The sequence below is a fragment of the Lethenteron reissneri genome, unplaced genomic scaffold, assembly GCF_015708825.2.
Source record: "Lethenteron reissneri isolate LAM-NWPU_2019-01 unplaced genomic scaffold, ASM1570882v1 scaffold_1341, whole genome shotgun sequence".
NCBI lineage: Eukaryota > Metazoa > Chordata > Hyperoartia > Petromyzontiformes > Petromyzontidae > Lethenteron > Lethenteron reissneri.
Window position 1 is genome coordinate 64,596 of NW_026891049.1, and position 23,108 is coordinate 87,703.

The 23,108-nt window shown below is 54.7% G+C and overlaps 1 pseudogene; it reads right to left on the reverse strand.

Moving 5' to 3' along the window:
- Positions 1 to 716: 716 nt before the first annotated feature.
- Positions 717 to 22,433, reverse strand: LOC133362033 (uncharacterized; annotated as a pseudogene).
- Positions 22,434 to 23,108: the final 675 nt, after the last annotated feature.

A 23,108-nucleotide genomic window follows, 5' to 3' on the forward strand; every position in this document is an offset into this window, starting at 1 on the left:
GTGGTGAGTCTATGGGTCTCTGTGTGGTGAGTCTGTGGGTCTCTGTGTGGTGAGTCTGTGGGTCTCTGTGTGGTGAGTCTGTGGGTCTCTGTGTGGTGAGTCTGTGGGTCTCTGTGTGGTGAGTCTGTGGGTCTCTGTGTGGTTGAGTCTGTGGGTCTCTGTGAGTCTGTGGGTCTCTGTGAGTCTGTGGGTCTCTGTGTGGTGAGTCTGTGGGTCTCTGTGTGTGGAGTCTGTGGGTCTCTGTGTGGTGAGTCTGTGGGTCTCTGTGTGTGAGTCGGTGGGTCTCTGAGTGTGAGTCTGTGGGTCTCTGAGTGGTGAGTCTGTGGGTCTCTGAGTGGTGAGTCTATGGGTCTCTGTGTGGTGAGTCTATGGGTCTGTGTGTAGTGAGTCTGTGGGTCTCTGTGTGGTGAGTCTGTGGGTCTCTGTGTGGTGACTCTGTGGGTCTCTGTGTGGTGAGTCTGTGGGTCTCTGAGTGGTGAGTCTGTGGGTCTCTGTGTGGTGAGTCTGTGGGTCTCTGTGTGGTGAGTCTGTGGGTCTCTGTGTGGTGAGTCTGTGGGTCTCTGTGTGGTGAGTCTGTGGGTCTCTGAGTGGTGAGTCTGTGGGTCTCTGAGTGGTGAGTCTGTGGGTCTCTGAGTGGTGAGTCTGTGGGTCTCTGAGTGGTGAGTCTATGGGTCTCTGTGTGGTGAGTCTATGGGTCTGTGTGTAGTGAGTCTGTGGGTCTCTGTGTGGTGAGTCTGTGGGTCTCTGTGTGGTGACTCTGTGGGTCTCTGTGTGGTGAGTCTGTGGGTCTCTGAGTGGTGAGTCTGTGGGTCTCTGAGTGGTGAGTCTGTGGGTCTCTGTGTGGTGAGTCTGTGGGTCTCTGTGTGGTGAGTCTATGGGTCTCTGAGTGGTGAGTCTGTGGGTCTCTGTGTGAGTGAGTCTATAGGTCTGTGTGAGTGAGTCTATGGGTCTCTGTGTGAGTGAGTCTATGGGTCTCTGTGTGAGTGAGTCTATGGGTCTCTGTGTGAGTGAGTCTATGGGTCTCTGTGTGAGTGAGTCTATGGGTCTCTGTGTGATGAGTCTGTGGGTCTCTGTGTGGTGGGTCTATGGGTCTCTGTGTGGTGAGTCTATGGGTCTCTGTGTGTGAGTCTAAGGGTCTCTGTGTGGTGAGTCTACGGGTCTCTGAGTGGTGAGTCTGTGGGTCGCTGTGTGGTGAGTCTGTGGGTCTCTGTGTGGTGAGTCTGTGGATCTCTGTGTGGGTCTCTGTGTGATAAGTCTGTGGTTCTCTGTGTGGTGAGTCTGTGGGTCTCTGTGTGGTGAGTCTATGGGTGTCTGTGTGGTGAGTCTGTGGGTCCTCTGTGTGGCTCTCTGTGTGATGAGTCTGTGGGTCTATTTGTGGTGAGTCTATGGGTGTCTGTGTGGTGAGTCTGTGGGTCTCTGTGCGAGTCTTTGGGTCTCTGTGTGGTGAGTCTGTGGGTCTCTGTGTGGCGAGTCTTTGGGTCTCTGTGTGAGTACCGGACATCACACAACTAAAAGCTTCAATATAAAGTCGGGGTGAGGGGGGTGGGTGAGAAATAACTTTTCACCATCAATATAACAACAGCAACAAGGACGGTACTACTACAGTGGCCGCCTTGCCCACAAACACACAAACTTCCGACTCCGACTCTTGACACCTCATCCTCCACCTCTTCTCCTCTTACACCTCCGTCTCCGCGTGCCGCTCCGTCATCCGCGCCGTGGCGGCCTCCTCGTCGCTGGAGGGAGCGGAGAAAGTAGGCGAGGGTGATGCGCACGTACCGGGCAGCGCGTGAGAGTGCACGGACAGTGGAACTTATTCGCGCCCGTTTCGTAGACTAAACATTTCTAATTCGGAAGACGTCACGCGACCACCGAATAAACATCGGCGGGCGTCGTCAAGGGTGGGGATCGAACCCACGACCTCCTGCGTGCCAGGCGAGGTGGTCAACATCTCTCAGTGTCTGGGATTGAACCCACGACCTCCTGCGTGCCAGGCGAGGTGGTCAACATCTCTCAGTGTCTGGGATCGAACCCACGACCTCCTGCGTGCCAGGCGAGGTGGTCAACATCTCTCAGTGTCTGGCATCGAACCCACGACCTCCTGCGTGCCAGGCGAGGTGGTCAACATCTCTCAGTGTCTGGCATTGAACCCACGACCTCCTGCGTGCCAGGCGAGGTGGTCAACATCTCTCAGTGTCTGGGATTGAACCCACGACCTCCTGCGTACCAGGCGAGGTGGTCAACATCTCTCAGTGTCTGGGATTGAACCCACGACCTCCTGCGTGCCAGGCGAGGTGGTCAACATCTCTCAGTGTCTGGGATTGAACCCACGACCTCCTGCGTGCCAGGCGAGGTGGTCAACATCTCTCAGTGTCTGGCATTGAACCCACGACCTCCTGCGTGCCAGGCGAGGTGGTCAACATCTCTCAGTGTCTGGGATTGAACCCACGACCTCCTGCGTGCCAGGCGAGGTAGTCAAACATCTCTCAGTGTCTGGGATTGAACCCACGACCTCCTGCGTGCCAGGCGAGGTGGTCAACATCTCCCAGTGTCTGGGATTGAACCCACGACCTCCTGCGTACCAGGCGAGGTAGTCAACATCTCTCAGTGTCTGGGATTGAACCCACGACCTCCTGCGTACCAGGCGAGCTGGTCAACATCTCTCAGTGTCTGGGATTGAACCCACAACCTCCTGCGTGCCAGGCGAGGTGGTCAACATCTCCCAGTGTCTGGGATTGAACCCACGACCTCCTGCGTGCCAGGCGAGGTAGTCAACATCTCTCAGTGTCTGGGATTGAACCCACGACCTCCTGCGTGCCAGGCGAGGTGGTCAACATCTCTCAGTGTCTGGGATTGAACCCACGACCTCCTGCGTTCCAGGCGAGGTGGTCAACATCTCTCAGTGTCTGGGATTGAACCCATGACCTCCTGCGTTCCAGGCGAGGTAGTCAACATCTCTCAGTGTCTGGGATTGAACCCACGACCTCCTCCGTGCCAGGCGAGGTGGTCAACATCTCTCAGTGTCTGAGATTGAACCCACGACCTCCTGCGTGCCAGGCGAGGTGGTCAACATCTCTCAGTGTCTGGGATTGAACCCACGACCTCCTGCGTACCAGGCGAGGTGGTCAACATCTCTCAGTGTCTGGGATTGAACCCACGACCTCCTGCGTACCAGGCGAGGTAGTCAACATCTCTCAGTGTCTGGGATTGAACCCACGACCTCCTGCGTACCAGGCGAGGTGGTCAACATCTCTCAGTGTCTGGGATTGAACCCACGACCTCCTGCGTGCCAGGCGAGGTAGTCAACATCTCTCAGTGTCTGGGATTGAACCCACGACCTCCTGCGTTCCAGGCGAGGTGGTCAACATCTCTCAGTTTCTGGGATTGAACCCACAACCTCCTGCGTACCAGGCGAGGTGGTCAAGAACTCTCAGTGTCTGGGATGGTGGTGGTGGTGGTGGTGGCGGTGGTGATGATGGTGGTGGCGGTGGTGGCGGTGGTGGCGGCGGTGGTGGCGGTGATGGTGGCGGTGATGGTGGTGGTGGTGACGGTGGTGGTGATGATGATGGTGGTGGTGGTGGCGGTGGTGATGATGATGGTGGTGGTGGCGGTGGCGGTGACGGTGGTGGCGGTGGTGGGGGTGTGGTGGCGGTGGTGGTGACGGTGGTGACGGTGGTGGTGGTGGTGACGGTGGTGGCAGTGGTGGTGATGATGATGGTGGTGGTGGCGGTGGTGATGATGGTGGTGGTGGCGGTGGTGATGATGGTGGTGGCGGCGGTGGTGTTGGTGGTGTTAGTGTTGGTGGCTACCTGCACTCGGCAGAGACGGCATCTCTCTCGGGCACCAGGCTCGGGGAGCTCCCTCCTTGCTTGTCCGCTGGGGAACGAGAACATCGCGCAGACTGCGGAGAGCAAACTCCAAATACACAGCAGCAGCAGCAGCAGGCGTCGTCAGGGTCGTGATCGAACCCACGACCTCCTGTGTACCAGGCGAGGCAGTCAACATCTCCGTAGCCACCACAACACTCACCGTCAACATCTCATAGCCACCACAACGCTCACCGCCACGTTTGCCGGCGCTCCGTGTGCCCCACGCGGTGCACACCACGAAGGGGAGGATCGCCAGCACCGCTATGGCCGCCATCAAGCTGATGGAGGCGCTGCCGCCACCGGCGGGGAGCGTCGCCTCGTCTCCCGTAGACACCGCGGTGGTGGTGGTGGCGGCAGCGGTGGTGGTGGTGGCGGTGGTGGCTACGGGATTGGGGACACACGCGGGGAGATATGGTGAGACGCGGGGAAACAGAGAGACACAGTGAGACAGATACAAACAGAGAGACAGAGAGAGACAGGGAGACACAGACAGAGAGACACAGTGAGACAGACACAGACAGAGAAACAGAGAGAGAAACAGAGAGACACAGACAGAGATACACAGTGAGACAGATACAGACAGAGAGACAGGGAGACACAGACAGAGAGACACAGTGAGACAGATACAGAGAGAGACAGGGAGACACAGACAGAGAGACACAGTGAGACAGATACAGACAGAGAGACAGGGAGAGACAGAGATACACAGACAGAGAGACAGAGAGAGACAGACACAGACAGAGAAACAGAGAGAGAAACAAAGAGACACAGACAGAGAGACATAGTGAGACAGAGAGAGACAGGGAGACACAGACAGAGAGACACAGTGAGACAGATACAGACAGAGAGACAGAGAGAGACAGGGAGACACAGACAGAGAGACACAGTGAGACAGATACAGACAGAGAGACAGAGAGACACAGTGAGACAGATACAGACAGAGAGACAGGGAGACACAGACAGAGAGACACAGTGAGACAGATACAGACAGAGAGACAGAGAGAGACAGGGAGACACAGACAGAGAGACACAGTGAGACAGATACAGACAGAGCGACAGAGAGACAGGGAGACACAGACAGACACAGTGAGACAGATACAGACAGAGAGACAGGGAGACACAGACAGAGAGACACAGTGAGACAGATACAGACAGAGAGACAGGGAGACACAGACAGAGAGACACAGTGAGACAGATACAGACAGAGAGACAGAGAGAGAGACAGGGAGACACAGACAGAGAGACACAGTGAGACAGATACAGAGAGACAGGGAGACACAGACAGAGAGACACAGTGAGACAGATACAGACAGAGAGACAGAGAGAGAAACAGAGAGACACAGACAGAGTGGGATGCTGAGCAGTGTTGTTGTATGAGGTTAGTGATGAGGTTTTGGTCTTCATCACTTTTCTGTCTGTCTTGTGTGCGTCTCTGTGTGTCTGTGTTTGTCTGTGTGTGGCAGTGTCTGTCCGTGTGTGTCTGTGTGTGTCTGTGGCTGTCTGTTTGTCTGTGTGTGTGGCCTGGCACAAGCGTCGTGGTGATGTCACCACCACTTAGTGGCAAATGGTGGTTGTTGTTGTCTGTGTGTGGCTGTGTGTGTCTGTCTGTGTCTGTGTGTCTGTCTGTGTGTGGCTGTGTATGTACCGTTCTGGCCTTCATAGGTGCTCGCTAACAGCACTTGCCACTACAGTCTGTTAAGGCTATACGGGGGATCTTTATCTGTCTGTGTCTGTCTGTGTGTGTCTGTCTATGTGTGTCTATTCAACATCGCTTTGCCAGGCACACTGAGGACAGGCTTGCGGAGCCCCAATGTGGTTTAAGAAAAGGGTGGTCCTGCACAGATGCCATATTTTCTGTCCGTCTGCTACAGCAGAGGTGTAGGGAATTCCAACAAGACCTACATCTCTGCTTTATTGACCTGGTTAAGGCCTATGATACCATCAGTAGGACTGGGCTCTGGGTCACTGTTCGTGCTTTTGCAGTCCCTGACCCTCTGCTCACGATTATTAAGGACCTTCGTGATGGTGAGCGGGCCCGGGTAAAACTACGTGGCTGGGAGTCAGAGCCATTCCCTTTTTACCTTGGGGTGCAACAGGGATGTCCTCTAGCTCCCACATTATTGAACATCTATTTTGACCACGGAGTTCGTGAAGCCTTCGATGGCTGTACCAGAGGAATTTCCATCTGGTACAGATACAATGGGAGGCTGATCGATGCCCAGGTGCGGTCAAGGGATGGCTCCCTATTGCTCAACCACGTTACGTATGCCGATGATCTGATAATTGCTGCTCACTCAGAAAGAGGAGTTGGAGGCGCTGCTGCTGAACCTGGAGCTTGCCACTAAGAGGTGGGGCCTTACCATCAGACCCACCAAAACTAAGCACCTGCCTGGGTATTTTGTATCATCGGACACTCCACCCCCACAACTCCCAATCGGTGATGGGGCAGTTGTGGAGAGAGTGGAGAATTTCCCATACCTGGACAGTGTGATCATGGCCGGCTCCGATTTAACAGCAGAGGTCTCACTCCGAATCAGTCAAGCGGCAATATCTTTTCATCGGCTGCGTAACGCTGTGTGGAAGCTACCTGGTCTGTCGCTCCGCACGAAGCTTCAGATCTTCTCGGCCACAATCATTCCCTCCCTTCTCTACGCTTGCGAAAAGTGGACCCCCCTAATGGAACATATTCGCCGCTTAAAAACATTAAGGCTGGCCTGCCTACGATCCATCCTGGGTTTAACCAGGCTGGATTGTGTGAGGAGCTCATAAATCCCAGAAAGATCTGGACAAAGTCCCATCGGTGAGCTCCTCCGCCAGGCAAGGCTGCGTTGGCTGGGTCATGTAGACCGCATGCCCAGCCACCGCATGCCTAAACAGCTTTTGTTAGGCCGGATAGAGGGGGCTAAATGGGTGCGGCACTCATCCACCTACTCACTCACCCACCTACCCACTCACTCACTCACCCACTCATTAACTCACTCACCCACCCACTCACTCATCCACCCACTCACTCACCCACTCACTCACTCACCCACTCACCCACTCACACACTCACCCAATCACCCACTCACTAACCCACCCACTCACCCACTCACCCACCCACTCACACACTCACCCACCCACTCACCCACCCACCCACCCACTCACCCACCCACTCACCCACTCACCCACCCACCCACTCACCCACTCACACACCCACACACCCACTCACTCACCCACTCACTCACTCACTCACTCACCCACCCACTCACTCACTCACTCACCCACTCACTCACCCACTCACTCACCCACTCACACACTTACCCACTCACTCACACACCCACCCACTCACACACTCACCCCCACCCACCCACTCACTCACCTACCCACCCACCCACTCACCCACCCACCCACCCACTCATCCACCCACCCACCCACTCATCCACCCACCCACCCACTCACCCACCCACCCACCCACTCACACACCCACTCACACACCCACTCACCCACCCACTCACCCACCCACTCACCCACTCCCTGACACACTCACCCACCCACTCACTCTCTCACCCACCCACTCACTCTCTCACCCACCCACCCACTCACCCACCCACCTACTCACCCACCCACCCACCTACTCACCCACCCACCCACCTACTCACCCACCCACCCACCCACTCACCCACCCACCCACTCACCCACCCACCCACTCACCCACCCACCCACCCACTCACCCACCCACTCACCCACTCACCCACCCACCCACTCACCCACTTACCCACCCACCCACTCACCCACCCACCCACTCACCCACCCACTCATCCACCCACTCACCCACTCACCCACCCACCTACTCACCCACCCACTCACCCACTCACTGACACACTCACCCACCCACTCACCCACCACTCACTCACTGACACACTCACCCACCCCTCACCCACTTACCCACCCACCCACTCACTCACCCACCCACTCACTGACACACTCACCCACCCACTCACTCTCTCACCCACCCACCCACTCACCCACCCACTCACCCACCCACTCACCCCACCCACTCACCCACCCACTCACCCACCCACCCACCCACTCACCCACCCACCCACCCACTCACCCACTCACCCACCCACCCACCCACCCACCACCCACTCACCCACCCACTCACCCACTCACCCACCCACCCACTCACCCACTCACCCACCCACTCACCCACTCACCCACTCATCCACTCACCCACTCACTGACACACTCACCCACCCACTCACCTACCCACCCACTCACCCACCCACTCACACACTCACCCACTCACTGACACACTCACCCACCCACTCACCCACTCACCCACCCACACACTCACCCACCCACTCACCCACCCACTCACCCACCCACCCACTCACTCACCCACCCACTCACCCACTTACCTACCCACCCACTCACCCACTCACCCACTCACTGACACACTCACACACCCACTCACCCACTCACCCACCCACACACTCACTCAACCACTCACCCACTTACCCACTCACTCAACCACTCACTCAACCACTCACTCAACCACTCACACACCCACTCACTCACTCACCCACTCACTTAACCCATTCACACACCCACTCACTCACTCACTCACCCACTCACCCACCCACTCACCCACCCACTCACCCACTCATCCACTCACCCACTCACTGACACACTCACCCACCCACTCACCCACTTACCTACCCACCTACTCACCCACCCACTCACCACTCACTGACCCACTCACCCAGCCACTCACTCAACCACTCACCCACTTACCCACTCACTCAACCACTCACTCAACCACTCACCCACTCACTCACCCACTCACTCAACCACTCACACACCCACTCACTCACCCACTCACTCCCTCACTCACCCACTCACTTAACCCATTCACACACCCACTCACTCACCCACCCACTCACCCACTCACCCACCCACTCACCCACCCACTCACCCACTCACCCACTCATCCACTCACCCACTCACTGACACACTCACCCACCCACTCACCCACTTACCTACCCACCCACTCACCCACCCACTCACCCACCCACTCACCCACTCACCCACTCACTGACACACTCACCCACCCATTCACCCACTCACCCACCCACTCACTCAACCACTCACCCACTCACTCAACCACTCACCCACTCACTCACCCACTCACTCAACCACTCACACACCCACTCACTCACTCACTCACTCACCCACTCACTTAACCCACTCACCCACCCACTCACCTACCCACCCGCTCACCCACCCACTCACCCACTCACTGACACACTCACCCACCCACTCACCCACCCACCCACTCACTCAACCACTCACCCACTTACCCACTCACTCAACCACTCACTCAACCACTCACCCACTCACTCACCCACTCACTCAACCACTCACACACCCACTCACTCACCCACTCACCCACTCACTCACTCACCCACTCACTTAACCCATTCACACACCCACTCACCCACTCATCCACTCACCCACTCACTGACACACTCACCCACCCACTCACCCACTTACCTACCCACCCACTCACCCACCCACTCACCCACTCACTGACACACTCACCCACCCATTCACCCACTCACCCACCCACCCACTCACTCAACCACTCACCCACTCACTCAACCACTCACTCAACCACTCACCCACTCACTCACCCACTCACTCAACCACTCACACACCCACTCACTCACTCACCCACTCACTTAACCCATTCACACACCCACTCACTCACTCACCCACTCACCCACCCACTCACCCACCCACTCACCCACTCATCCACTCACCCACTCACCCACTCACTGACACACTCACCCACCCACTCACCTACCCACCCGCTCACCCACCCCACTCACCCACTCACTGACACACTCACCCACCCACTCACCCACCCACCCACTCACTCAACCACTCACCCACTTACCCACTCACTCAACCACTCACTCAACCACTCACCCACTCACTCACCCACTCACTCAACCACTCACACACCCACTCACTCACCCACTCACCCACTCACTCACTCACCCACTCACTTAACCCATTCACACACCCACTCACCCACTCACCCACTCATCCACTCACCCACTCACTGACACACTCACCCACCCACTCACCCACTTACCTACCCACCCACTCACCCACCCACTCACCCACCCACTCACCCACTCACCCACTCACTGACACACTCACCCACCCATTCACCCACTCACCCACCCACCCACTCACTCAACCACTCACCCACTCACTCAACCACTCACTCAACCACTCACCCACTCACTCACCCACTCACTCAACCACTCACACACCTACTCACCCACTCACCCACCCACTCACCCACCCACTCACCCACTCATCCACTCACCCACTCACTCACCCACTTACCCACTCACTGAGACACTCACCCACCCACTCACCCACCCACCCACCCACTCACTCAACCACTCACCCACTTACCCACTCACTCAACCACTCACTCAACCACTCACCCACTCACTCACCCACTCACTCAACCACTCACACACCCACTCACTCACCCACTCACTCAACCACTCACACACCCACTCACTCACCCACTCACTCACTCACTCACCCACTCACTTAACCCATTCACACACCCACTCACTCACTCACCCACTCACTCACCCACTCAGCCACCCACCTACTCACTCACTCACCCACTCACTCACTCACCTACTCACCCACTCACCCACTCACTCACTCACCCACCCACTCACCCACCCACTCACCCACTCACCCACTCATCCACTCACCCACTCACTGACACACTCACCCACCCACTCACCCACTTACCTACCCACCCACTCACCCACCCACTCACCCACCCACTCACCCACTCACCCACTCACTGACACACTCACCCACCCATTCACCCACTCACCCAGCCACTCACTCAACCACTCACCCACTCACTCAACCACTCACTCAACCACTCACCCACTCACTCACCCACTCACTCAACCACTCACACACCCACTCACTCACTCACTCACCCACTCACTTAACCCATTCACACACCCACTCACTCACTCACCCACTCACCCACCCACTCACCCACCCACTCACCCACTCATCCACTCACCCACTCACTGACACACTCACCCACCCACTCACCTACCCACCCGCTCACCCACCCACTCACCCACTCACTGACTCACTGACACACTCACCCACCCACTCACCCACTTACCTACCCACCCACTCACCCACCCACTCACCCACCCACTCACCCACTCACCCACTCACTGACACACTCACCCACCCATTCACCCACTCACCCACCCACCCACTCACTCAACCACTCACCCACTCACTCAACCACTCACTCAACCACTCACCCACTCACTCACCCACTCACTCAACCACTCACACACCTACTCACTCACTCACTCACCCACTCACTTAACCCATTCACACACCCACTCACTCACTCACCCACTCACCCACCCACTCACCCACCCACTCACCCACTCATCCACTCACCCACTCACTCACCCACTTACCCACTCACTGAGACACTCACCCACCCACTCACCCACCCACTCACCCACTCACCCACCCACCCACTCACTCAACCACTCACCCACTCACTCAACCACTCACTCAACCACTCACTCACCCACTCACTCAAACACTCACACACCTACTCACTCACTCACTCACCCACTCACTTAACCCATTCACACACCCACTCACTCACTCACCCACTCACCCACCCACTCACCCACCCACTCACCCACTCATCCACTCACCCACTCACCCACTCACTGACACACTCACCCACCCACTCACCTACCCACCCGCTCACCCACCCACTCACCCACTCACTGAGACACTCACCCACCCACTCACCCACCCACCCACTCACTCAACCACTCACCCACTTACCCACTCACTCAACCACTCACTCAACCACTCACCCACTCACTCACCCACTCACTCAACCACTCACACACCCACTCACTCACCCACTCACTCACTCACCCCACTCACTTAACCCATTCACACACCCACTCACTCACTCACCCACTCACTCACCCACTCAGCCACCCACCTACTCACTCACTCACCCACTCACTCACTCACCTACTCACCCACTCACCCACTCACTCACTCACCCACCCACTCACTCACTCACTCACCCACCCACTCAGCCACTCACACACTCACTCACTCACCCACTCACTCACTCACTCACCCACTCACTTAACCCATTCACTCACTCACTCACCCACTCACTCACTCACCCACCCACTCACACACTCACTCATCCACTAACTCACTCACTCACCTACCCAATCACCCACCACTCACTCAACCACTCACTCACGCACTCACCGACCCACTCACTCACCCACCAACTCACTCAACCACTCACACATCCACTCACTCACCCACCCACTCAACCACTCACCCACTCACTCAATCAACCACTCACCCACCCAATCAACCACTCACCCACTCACTCCCCCACTCACTCACACACACACCCACTCACCCACGGTGCTGTGTGGTGGAGGGACGGAGACACAGGACAGTGGAGACCACTCCCCTGTCTTCCACCGGGGGTAGTCAGCCACGATTCTCACGCGGACGCAGTATTCAACCTCGCTTCCAGACGGGGGCACGGCGTGGTGGTAGCGACATCCCACAAAGTGATCCTGGCAGCATTAGTAGTAGTAACATCATTATAGTAGTAGCAGCATTAGTAGTAGTAGCAGCATCACCCACCCACCCACCCACTCACCCACCCACCCACCCACTCACCCAACCACCCACCCACTCACTCACCCACCCACTCACCCACCCACCCACTCACCCACTCACCCACCCACTCACCCACCCACTCACCCACCCACCCACTCACCCACTCACCCACCCACTCACCCACCCACTCACCCACCCACTCACCCACCCACCCACTCACTCACCCACCCACCCACCCACTCACCCACCCACCCACCCACTCACCCACCCACCCACCCACCAACCCACTCACCCACTCACTCACCCACCCACCCACCCACCCACTCACCCACCCACCCACCCACTCACCCACCCACCCACCCACTCACCCACCCACCCACCCACCCACTCACTCACCCACCCACCCACCCACTCACCCACCCACTCACCCACCCACCCACCCACCCTCATCGTGCTGGTAGTGCCACCCCCCCTCGTGGAGATCTCTGCTTCCTGGTGGTGCACCACGTCGCGAAGCGCCATTCTCCTCCTCCATGCACTCCTCATGGAGATCCCCACGGAGAGCTCCCACCACTCCGCCTCCTCCTCCTCATCATCATCATCGCCGTCGTCATCATCGTCATCATCGTCATCATCGTCGTCATCGTCGTGGTCATCGTCGTCATCGCTGTGGTGGTTGTTGACACGGTCCACATCATCATCATCGTCACCGTCATCATCGTCGTCGTCACCGTCATCATCGTCACCGTCATCATCAGCGACGTCACCGTCATCATCATCATCGTCATCGCTGTGGTGGTTGTTGACACGGTCCACACCATCAGCGACGTCACCGTCATCATCATCGTCGTCGTCGTCATCGTCGTCATCGTCGTAGTCATCTTTGTGGTCGTCATCGTCTTCGTAGCCCTCATCCTCATGACGGCACTCCTCCTCCTCATCATCGTCATCATCACCGTCCTCCTCCTCCTCCGTCGATTTCTTGTGCAGCACCAAGGTGACAGTGGGAGCACTCAGCACGGCTGAGACACGGGGGGGGGGGGGTGGGTGGTGGGCAGGGGTGAGTGAGACGTCATCTCACTCACCTGGTGAGGAGATGACGTCATCTCACTCACCTGGTGAGGAGATGATGTCATCTCACTCACCTGGTGAGGAGATGATGTCATCTCACTCACCTGGTGAGGAGATGACGTCATCTCACTCACCCCCCTAGCCTGAACAGACTGTTGGTGCAAGAGGAGCACACAGAGACACTCACACACAGAGACACACACACACAGAGACACACACAGAGACACTCACACACAGAGAGAGACACACACACAGAGAGACACACACAGAGACACACACACACACAGACACACACAGAGACACTCACACACACAGAGACACTCACACACACAGAGACACTCACACACACAGAGACACTCACACACACAGAGACACACACACAGAGACACTCACACACAGACACACACAGAGACACAGACACACACACAGACACACACAGAGACACTCACACACACTCACACACACACAGAGACACTCACACACAGAGACACACACACACAGACACACACAGAAACACTCACACACAGAGACACTCACACACACAGAGACACTCACAGAGACACACACAGAGACACACACAGAGACACTCACAGAGACACACACAGAGACACTCACACACAGAGACACTCACAGAGACACACAGAGACACTCACAGAGACACTCACAGAGACACTCACACACACAGAGACACACACACCCAGAAACACTCACACACAGACACACACACACACAGAGACACACAGAGACACACACACAGACACACACACAGACACACACAGAGACACTCACACACACTCACACACACACACAGAGACACTCACACACAGAGACACACACACACACAGAGACACACACAGAGACACTCACACACAGAGACACAGACAATGCCACTCACTTGTCTTCAAGGGTAAGACCTCAACCACGACCCAGGGTGAGGATGATGGTGGTGATGGTGGTGGTGATGAGACGGTGGATCTGACGCGAAGTTGATAGCGGTCGCCGGGATGTCGCAGCGCTGAGGAGACATCGCACCGTGTCTCTGCGGTGGCAGCGCAGACGGTCCGCCAGCGGGCTCGTCCATAGCTGCACAGACAGAGACACAGGGAGGAGGAGGTGAGGAGTGGGTGTGTGAGTGGGTGTGTGAGTGGGTGGGTGAGTGAGTGGGTGAGTGAGAGAGTGGGTGGGTGAGTAAGTGGGTGGGTGAGTGGGTGGGTGAGTGAGTGGGTGAGTGAGAGAGTGGGTGGGTGAGTAAGTGGGTGGGTGAGTGGGTGGGTGAGTGGGTGAGTGAGAGAGTGGTTGAGCAAGTGGATGGGTGAGTGAGCGAGTGAGTGAGTGGATGGGCGAGTAAGTGGGTGAGCGAGTGAGCAAGCATCTCACAGTTTGCTGTCCACCCTGTAGGCAACGTCCAGGAGCTGTGAGCTGCTGCTGGTGGCGACGTCCACTTGAGCGTCGTGGTCCCAGCGGAGTTGCGTCAGCAGGTCGCGAGACTCCACGCGGACATTCAGAGGGGGAGTCGCAGCTGCGGAGATGGGCAGTGTGCGCTAACCACTGCACCACCGCTCCCCACACACACACAGTGCGCTAACCACTGCACCACCGCTCCCCACACACACACACAGTGCGCTAACCACTGCACCACCGCTCCCCACACACACACACAGTGCGCTAACCACTGCACCACCGCTCCCCACACACACACAGTGCGCTAACCACTGCACCACCGCTCCCCACACACACACAGTGCGCTAACCACTGCACCACCGCTCCCCACACACACACACAGTGCGCTAACCACTGCACCACCGCTCCCCACACACACACACAGTGCGCTAACCACTGCACCACCGCTCCCCACACACACACACAGTGCGCTAACCACTGCACCACCGCTCCCCACACACACACAGTGCGCTAACCACTGCACCACCACTCCCCACACACACACAGTGCGCTAACCACTGCACCACCGCTCCCCACACACACACACAGTGCGCTAACCACTGCACCACCGCTCCCCCCACACACACACACAGTGCGCTAACCACTGCACCACCGCTCCCCCCCCACACACACACAGTGCGCTAACCACTGCACCACCGCTCCCCACACACACACAGTGCGCTAACCACTGCACCACCGCTCCCCCCCCCCCCCACACACACACACAGTGCGCTAACCACTGCACCACCGCTCCCCACACACACACAGTGCGCTAACCACTGCACCACCGCTCCCCCCCCCCACACACACACACACAGTGCGCTAACCACTGCACCACCACTCCCCACACACACACAGTGCGCTAACCACTGCACCACCGCTCCCCACACACACACAGTGCGCTAACCACTTCACCACCGCTCCCCACACACACACACACACACAGTGCGCTAACCACTGCACCACCGCTCCCCACACACACACAGTGCGCTAACCACTGCACCACCGCTCCCCCCCCCCCCACACACACACACAGTGCGCTAACCACTGCACCACCGCTCCCCACACACACACAGTGCGCTAACCACTGCACCACCGCTCCCCACACACACACAGTGCGCTAACCACTTCACCACCGCTCCCCACACACACACACACAGTGCGCTAACCACTGCACCACCGCTCCCCACACACACACAGTGCGCTAACCACTTCACCACCGCTCCCCACGTCCACCACACCCTGGTACCCGATGTATCAACCACCTCTGGCTGGGCTCACCGTGTGTGCACGTGACGAGGTGGAGGACGGAGAGGAAGAGTAGGCCAAGTCTCGAGAAGAGTTCTCGCACCGCCATGACACCCACCTGGGACCCACGTGTTTCCGTTTCTCAAGTCACGTGGTGCAGAGAAATTCGATTCCCGGTTCAATTATCTCCATTTGCGTCGATTCTTAATGGGATAACATTAGGAATCGATTCTTGTAGTGAATTTATAGAGTCGATTTCCGTTGAGATAACATGGGAATAGACTATCGTGGGTGTGTGTTCATGTGTGTGTGTCTAAAGTCGATGTCTGCGTGTGTGTACTTGTGTGTAAGTCGATGTCTGTGTGTACTTGTGTGTGTGTGTTCATGTGTGTGTATCTAAAGTCGATGTCTGTGTGTACTTGTGTGTGTGTGAGTCCATGTGTGTGTATCTAAAGTCGATGTCTGTGTGTGTAAGTTTGTATGTGTGTGTAAGTCGATGTCTGTGTGTACTTGTGTGTGTGAGAGTCCATGTGTGTGTATCTAAAGTCGATGTCTGTGTGTACGTGTGTGTGTGTGTGTAAGTCCATGTGTGTGTATCTAAAGTCGATGTCTGTGTGTGTAAGTTTGTATGTGTGTGTAAGTCGATGTCTGTGTGTACTTGTGTGTGAGTCCATGTGTGTGTATCTAAAGCCGATGTCTGTGTGTGTGTACTTGTGTGTGTGTGAGTCCATGTGTGTGTATCTCAAGTTGATGTCTGTGTGTGTGAGTCCATATGTGTGTGTGTAAGTCTGTGTGTCTACGTGCAAGTGTGTGCATAAGTCGATGTGTGTGAGTCGATGTGTCTGTAAGTCCATGTGTGTTTGAGTCGATGTGTCTGTGTGAGTCGCTATGTGTGTAAGTCGATGTGTGTATGTGTACGTTGATGTGTGTAAGTCCATGCGTGTGTGTGAGTCGCTGTGTGTGTGAGTCGCTGTGTGTGTGAGTCTATGTGTCAGTCGATGTGTGTGTGTAAGTCCATGTGTGTGTGTAAGTCGATGCGTGTGTGTGTAAGTCGATGTGTGTGTAAGTCGATATGTGTGTGAGTCAATGTGTGTGTTTGAGTCCATACATATGTGTGTGTGTAAGTCGATGTGTTTGTGTGTGTGGGTCGATGTCTGTGTGTGTAAGTCCATGTCTGTGTGTGTCTTTTTCGCCCGGGCAATGCCGGGTACCTCCCGCTGGTACCTAATAAATTCAACTTGAGTGCAGAAGGAGTTTGCGACGTGCGGTGCGAGTGTGTGAGGATGGGTGGGGCATCCTCTACATGTGGGTGGTGAACTACTTTTGCACCATTCGCAGCCAATCCTAATCAGAGTAGTGTATAGTGTAGTGTATAGTGTAGTGTATAGTAGTGTATAGTGTAGTGTATAGTGTAGTGTATAGTGTAGTGTATAGTAGTGTATAGTGTAGTGTATAGTGTAGTGTATAGTGTAGTGTATAGTAGTGTATAATGTAGTGTATAGTGTAGTGTATAGTGTAGTATATAAGTGTAGCGCATAGTATAGTGTATAGTAGTGTATAGTGTAGTGTATAATGTAGTGTATAGTGTAGTGTATAGTGTAGTGTATAAGTGTAGTGTATAGTAGTGTATAAGTGTAGTGTATAGTAGTGTATAGTGTAGTGTATAGTGTAGTGTATAGTGTAGTGTATAAGTGTAGTGTATAGTAGTGTATAGTGTAGTGTATAGTGTAGTGTATAGTGTAGTGTATAGTAGTGTATAAGTGTAGTGTATAGTAGTGTATAGTGTAGTGTATAAGTGTAGTGTATAGTAGTGTATAGTGTAGTGTATAGTAGTGTATAAGTGTAGTGTATAGTAGTGTATAGTGTAGTGTATAGTAGTGTATAAGTGTAGTGTATAGTAGTGTATATTGTAGTGTATAGTAGTGTATAGTGTAGTGTATAGTGTAGTGTATAAGTGTAGCGCATCGTGCCCTATGTATTTGTTTAACTTCTTTCTCACCACATGTAGCTAGAACTGATCCTCGTAGTAGTGTATCGTGGTGTATAGTGGAAGACAGTGTAGTGTAGAGTAGTGTATAGTGTATAAGTGTAGTGTATCATGGTGTATAGTGTAGTGTATAAGTGTAGTGTATCGTGGTGTATAGTGTAGTGTATAGTAGTGTATCGTGGTGTATAGTGGAAGACTGTGTAGTGTAGAGTGTATTTTAGTGTAGTATGTACATTTATTTCGCACCGTACGTAGCCCACCGTGCCAATTGGAGGTGCACTGTGATGTATACGCACTTGTATGTTGAGGAGCCCCGGGAACATGTCTCATTCACTGTGACATCACTTACAAAATATGTTCAACAGATTAGCAGAATTACCCTATTGACTGAGTGAAATCGTCTATAAGGCTGAACAGGTGGCTTTGGCAGTAACATAATCTCACCATCCACCAGCCCATGGGGTGCTCCGATCGAACTTGTTAAAAAGCACGTCGGCAGTTTGCGATTTTGTGTTGATGTCCGCAAGCTTGACAATGTTTCCGTTGCGGATGCATACCCTTGCCTCGTATGGACCATTCGCTGGACGCTTTGGCGGGCAAGCGGTTTTTTTCCACCCTTGACCTCCTGTCGGGATTTTGACGAGGCTTCAAACACGAAGAGGGCTTTTAGGACACCCAAAGGGTTGTTTGAATTTAACCGGCTTCCTATGGGGCTCCACTCTTCATTGAACATGACTTTATACAAGCTATTGCATTTTGTTATAAAGCCGACATTTAACTCATCCCAAATCTGCATTAAAACTTATCACCTCTCTCTAGCCATGAACCCGGCTTCATTGTGGCAGGAGTTGCACAGCTGTCAAAGTTTGCAGTCGCGTCTTTGCACGGTGCACTGCAAAATGGTGGGTGGGTGGCTTGGTTTTCACCGCGAACCTCCTTCCAAGACAACGCCACATTGACAGCTATGCAACACGGAGACACTTACGTTCGCAGACGTGAAGTTGACTTGAAAACATTTATTGACCACGCGACTCAAACGTCCATTCGACCATTCAAGCGTAGCGACAGGTAAGCGATGTCAGTGCACATTCATCGCGAACAAATACCTCGAGGCATTTCGTGACGACTTGCAAGGCGGAGCATCGGACGTCTCTGTCGATGCCGTTGTGTTTGTCGCGCTTGAGGTGCATCTTCACCTCGAAGTCAACGTCGCTGCTCAGATCGTCGCGCATCTCCACGTATGTGGAGATGCTCGTGGACGGCTTCCGCTATTTCTTCTCTCCTCCACCTGCTGCTGCTGCTGCAAGCGGCTTGAGAGACGCAGGCGGCTCGCGCGCTCCTCACCGCCCGTCTCGCGACGGTAAAAGTAGTTGAAGTTGGAGACAATGACGGGCACGGGGAGGGCGATGGTGAGCATGCCGGCGATGGCGCACAGCGAGCCCACCGCCTTGCCCCACGCCGTCACGGGACACATGTCGCCGTAACCCACCGTCGTCATGGTTACGATGGCCCACCAGAAGGTGTCGGGGATGCTTCGGAACTCCGAGTTTAGTTGGTCGGCCTCGGCAAAGTAGACGGCGCTGGAGAAGAGGATGACGCCGATGACGAGGAAAAATACGAGCAGGCCCAGCTCGCTCGCGCTCGCCTGCAAAGTCTGGCCCAGGATCTTCAAGCCCCTGGAGTGCCTGGACAGCTTGAGTATGCCGGAACACTCGCACCAGCCGGGTCATCCGCAAAATCGCCAGTGACGTGGCCTGCTGGTCATGCCCTTGGGGCTTGGCCATCTCGATGCCAAGGGTGATGAAGTAGGGCAGGATGGCCACGATGTCAATGATGTTCATGATGCTTTTGAAAAATCCCAGTTTGTTGGGGCACGCAAAAAACCTCACCAGCAGTTCAAAGGAAAACCAAACGATGCAAATAGTTTCCACGATAAAAAATGGATCGGGGACAGAGCCGCGATGCGTGCCGTCGACCCGCGTCCCGTTCATGTCCTTTGCCGGGAGAAACTTCTGCTTATTCTCGTCCCTGAGTTCAGGCAGAGTCTCGAGGCAGAATATGATGATGGAATGAGGATGACCAGCACGGACACGGTGGCAATTCCCCTGGCCGCGATGGAGCTCTCGGGGTATTCGAACAGCAGCCACACCCGCCGCTGGAACTCGTCCGATGGCAGTGGCTCCTCCTCCTCCACCTCCTCCTCTCCGACTGAAGCCCTCGTCTTCCCAGAACTTGACCACGGCCTCGTTGCCGAGCTCGTAGAACTCGATCTCCTCGCCGAACACTTCGAGGGAGACGTTCGACCGGGCGTCTCAGCCGCCCGCCGGACTGGTAGTAGTGGAGGATGGCGTCGAAACTCGGACCGGTTCCTGTCGAAGAAGTACTCGTTGCGCAGGGGGTCATGGTAGCGCGACCTCTTGCCGGGGTCGCCTAGGAGGGTGTCCGGGAACTGGCCGAGTGTCTTGAGCCGCGTCTCGAATCGCAGCCCCGACACGTTGACGACGACCCTCTCGCAGGACTCGTGCGTCAGCGGCTCTGTGCCGCCGTCAAGCAGCGCCGCCTCGTACATGGCGGTTGGAGAACTGCGCGGGGGTCAGAGGTCACAAACGGGTTTTGATTCCTTACCCGTACCCGTACCCGGCCGCACCCGTACCCTACCCGTACCCACCCTGGTACGGGTAGGGTACGGGTATCTGGTACCCGATTGCGACCTCTGGGATGAAGCCATGTTGCAGGCGCGGGTGGGTTGATTCTAGGAACTTGAATTGTGAGAAGAGACAAGACGTTGGGAAATGAGTGACAAACGGTGACTCACCAGTGACTCATGGCCTAACCCGTACCCGGCCGCACCAGAGTCGCAAACGGATACCCGGCTACCCGTACCCAGCCGGGTATGGGTAGTCGGGTATCGGGTAGGGTACGGGTATCGGGTACCCGGTTGCGACCTCTGGCGGGGGTCAGGATGGCAGGCGGCGGATTTCGACAACAAAAATGTCAACAGAAACAAAGCCACGTGGAATAAAAAAAAATACGCAGAAAATCAGTGGGAGCGCAGAAATGAAATTGTATGTTGGTGGTACAGCAATGGATTCTTGATTCTATCTGTGCAGAGCTTTGAGTATCACGCTCAAGCACGCATCGGGCTCGCGAAGGAAAACACACGGCCTGGCGGTAGCGCGTTCACCAATTGTCGCAGAGGATCACAGTTCGAAGGCAGCAACCGCCCTGGTTAATACTGCGGTGCCTACTAACCGTACCGATACTCCGATTCGCACGGTTGGCTACGTACGGTGACAACGTTCAACACACGTCCATACAAGACCGTCACTATTTGCCGTCTGCTTCACAGCGGACGTTAGGAGTCCAGTGACTTCATTCGCAAGAGTCAAACTACCGCAACTGAAGGCGATGTTTTATTTCAGCAGGTAAGGCCCATTGAGCTGGCTCAAGGAAGCGGCTTCTCACTTGTAAATGTCCAGCAGGCAAATACCGGCTACGAACGTCGATTACAAAAAGTTGGGGGAGGAACAGGAGGACCCGGAGGGAGAAAATCCACGCAACCAGGTGAAGATAGACACGCAAAGTGGAGATGTGAAGCTTCCGTGGCTGCAAGGATTCATACTCTTTGGTTTTTTTGGTAAAGTCACGTGGGCAAAAAATAAAATAACGGAAATTCTTCTATAAATAGGAAATATATAATTATACTTTTATTTCTATTTTTATTTCTATAATTTTCATTATTAAAAATAATAATTAGTTATTTTATTTCTACTATTATTACTCAGTTGAGGCCTTGCTGGGTAAACAGCCATCGTAGGCTCAGCGTAGCATCCTTCTAACTAAGATTATTGCTGCGTGAGGCTTCACTGTACAATAGTATCAAGTGGCTCCCTCTACAGTAGTAGTGTCTACCGAGTAGTATCTACCAACTCTATGGTAGTAGCTACACAACAACAACAACATCGTGGTGGTGGTGGTGGTGCTGGTGCTGAGGGCGTTGAAGTTGCTGTTCAAGACTTACCCCTCTCAGCTGCTGTGTTGCTCTGTTGCCGTGGCAACCGCGCTGTCGGCGCTTCTGCGCATGCGCGGTCGCCGTGGCAACCGCGCATGCGCAGACGCGTGCTTTGACCACTCCGAGATCGGCGTAGTGGTAATATTAATAATGATCGATTATAAAGTATTAGTGATCGATTATAAAGTATCGATTTCATTCGTTTACATTTGATGGAGGGTTGGTGGGGGGGGGGGTTAAACAAACAGCACTGACAGGCTCTTGCACAGCACTAGAATATATTGGACATTGAAATATATTGTGAACAAAAACCTATTGATTGGGGGCAAACGGTTCATGCTAAGGGTCCGTCCATAAATGACGTCACGCACCTATGGGGAGGGGGGGGTCAGACATTTGTGACGATGCGTGACGAGGGGGGGAGTTGAGAAATGTGACGTCACATCAAAATGCGCAACTTTAAATAATAATATAATAATATAATTATGTTTTTTTATGTTTTATTTTCATTTTATTAATTTTATTATTTTATTCCCTTCTACGTGACTTTACAGAAAGAACCAAGAAGATATAGACGACACGTTCTACTTCACTAAATAGACTTCGTAATAAATGTTTTCTCCTACAACATCAGAGTTCAGCGCCACATTAAATACGCACCACAATGACAACAATAGTCTACAGCCATTTGAAGCATTTTTATTTGGAGTGGGGGGGTAGAACAGCCCAGGAG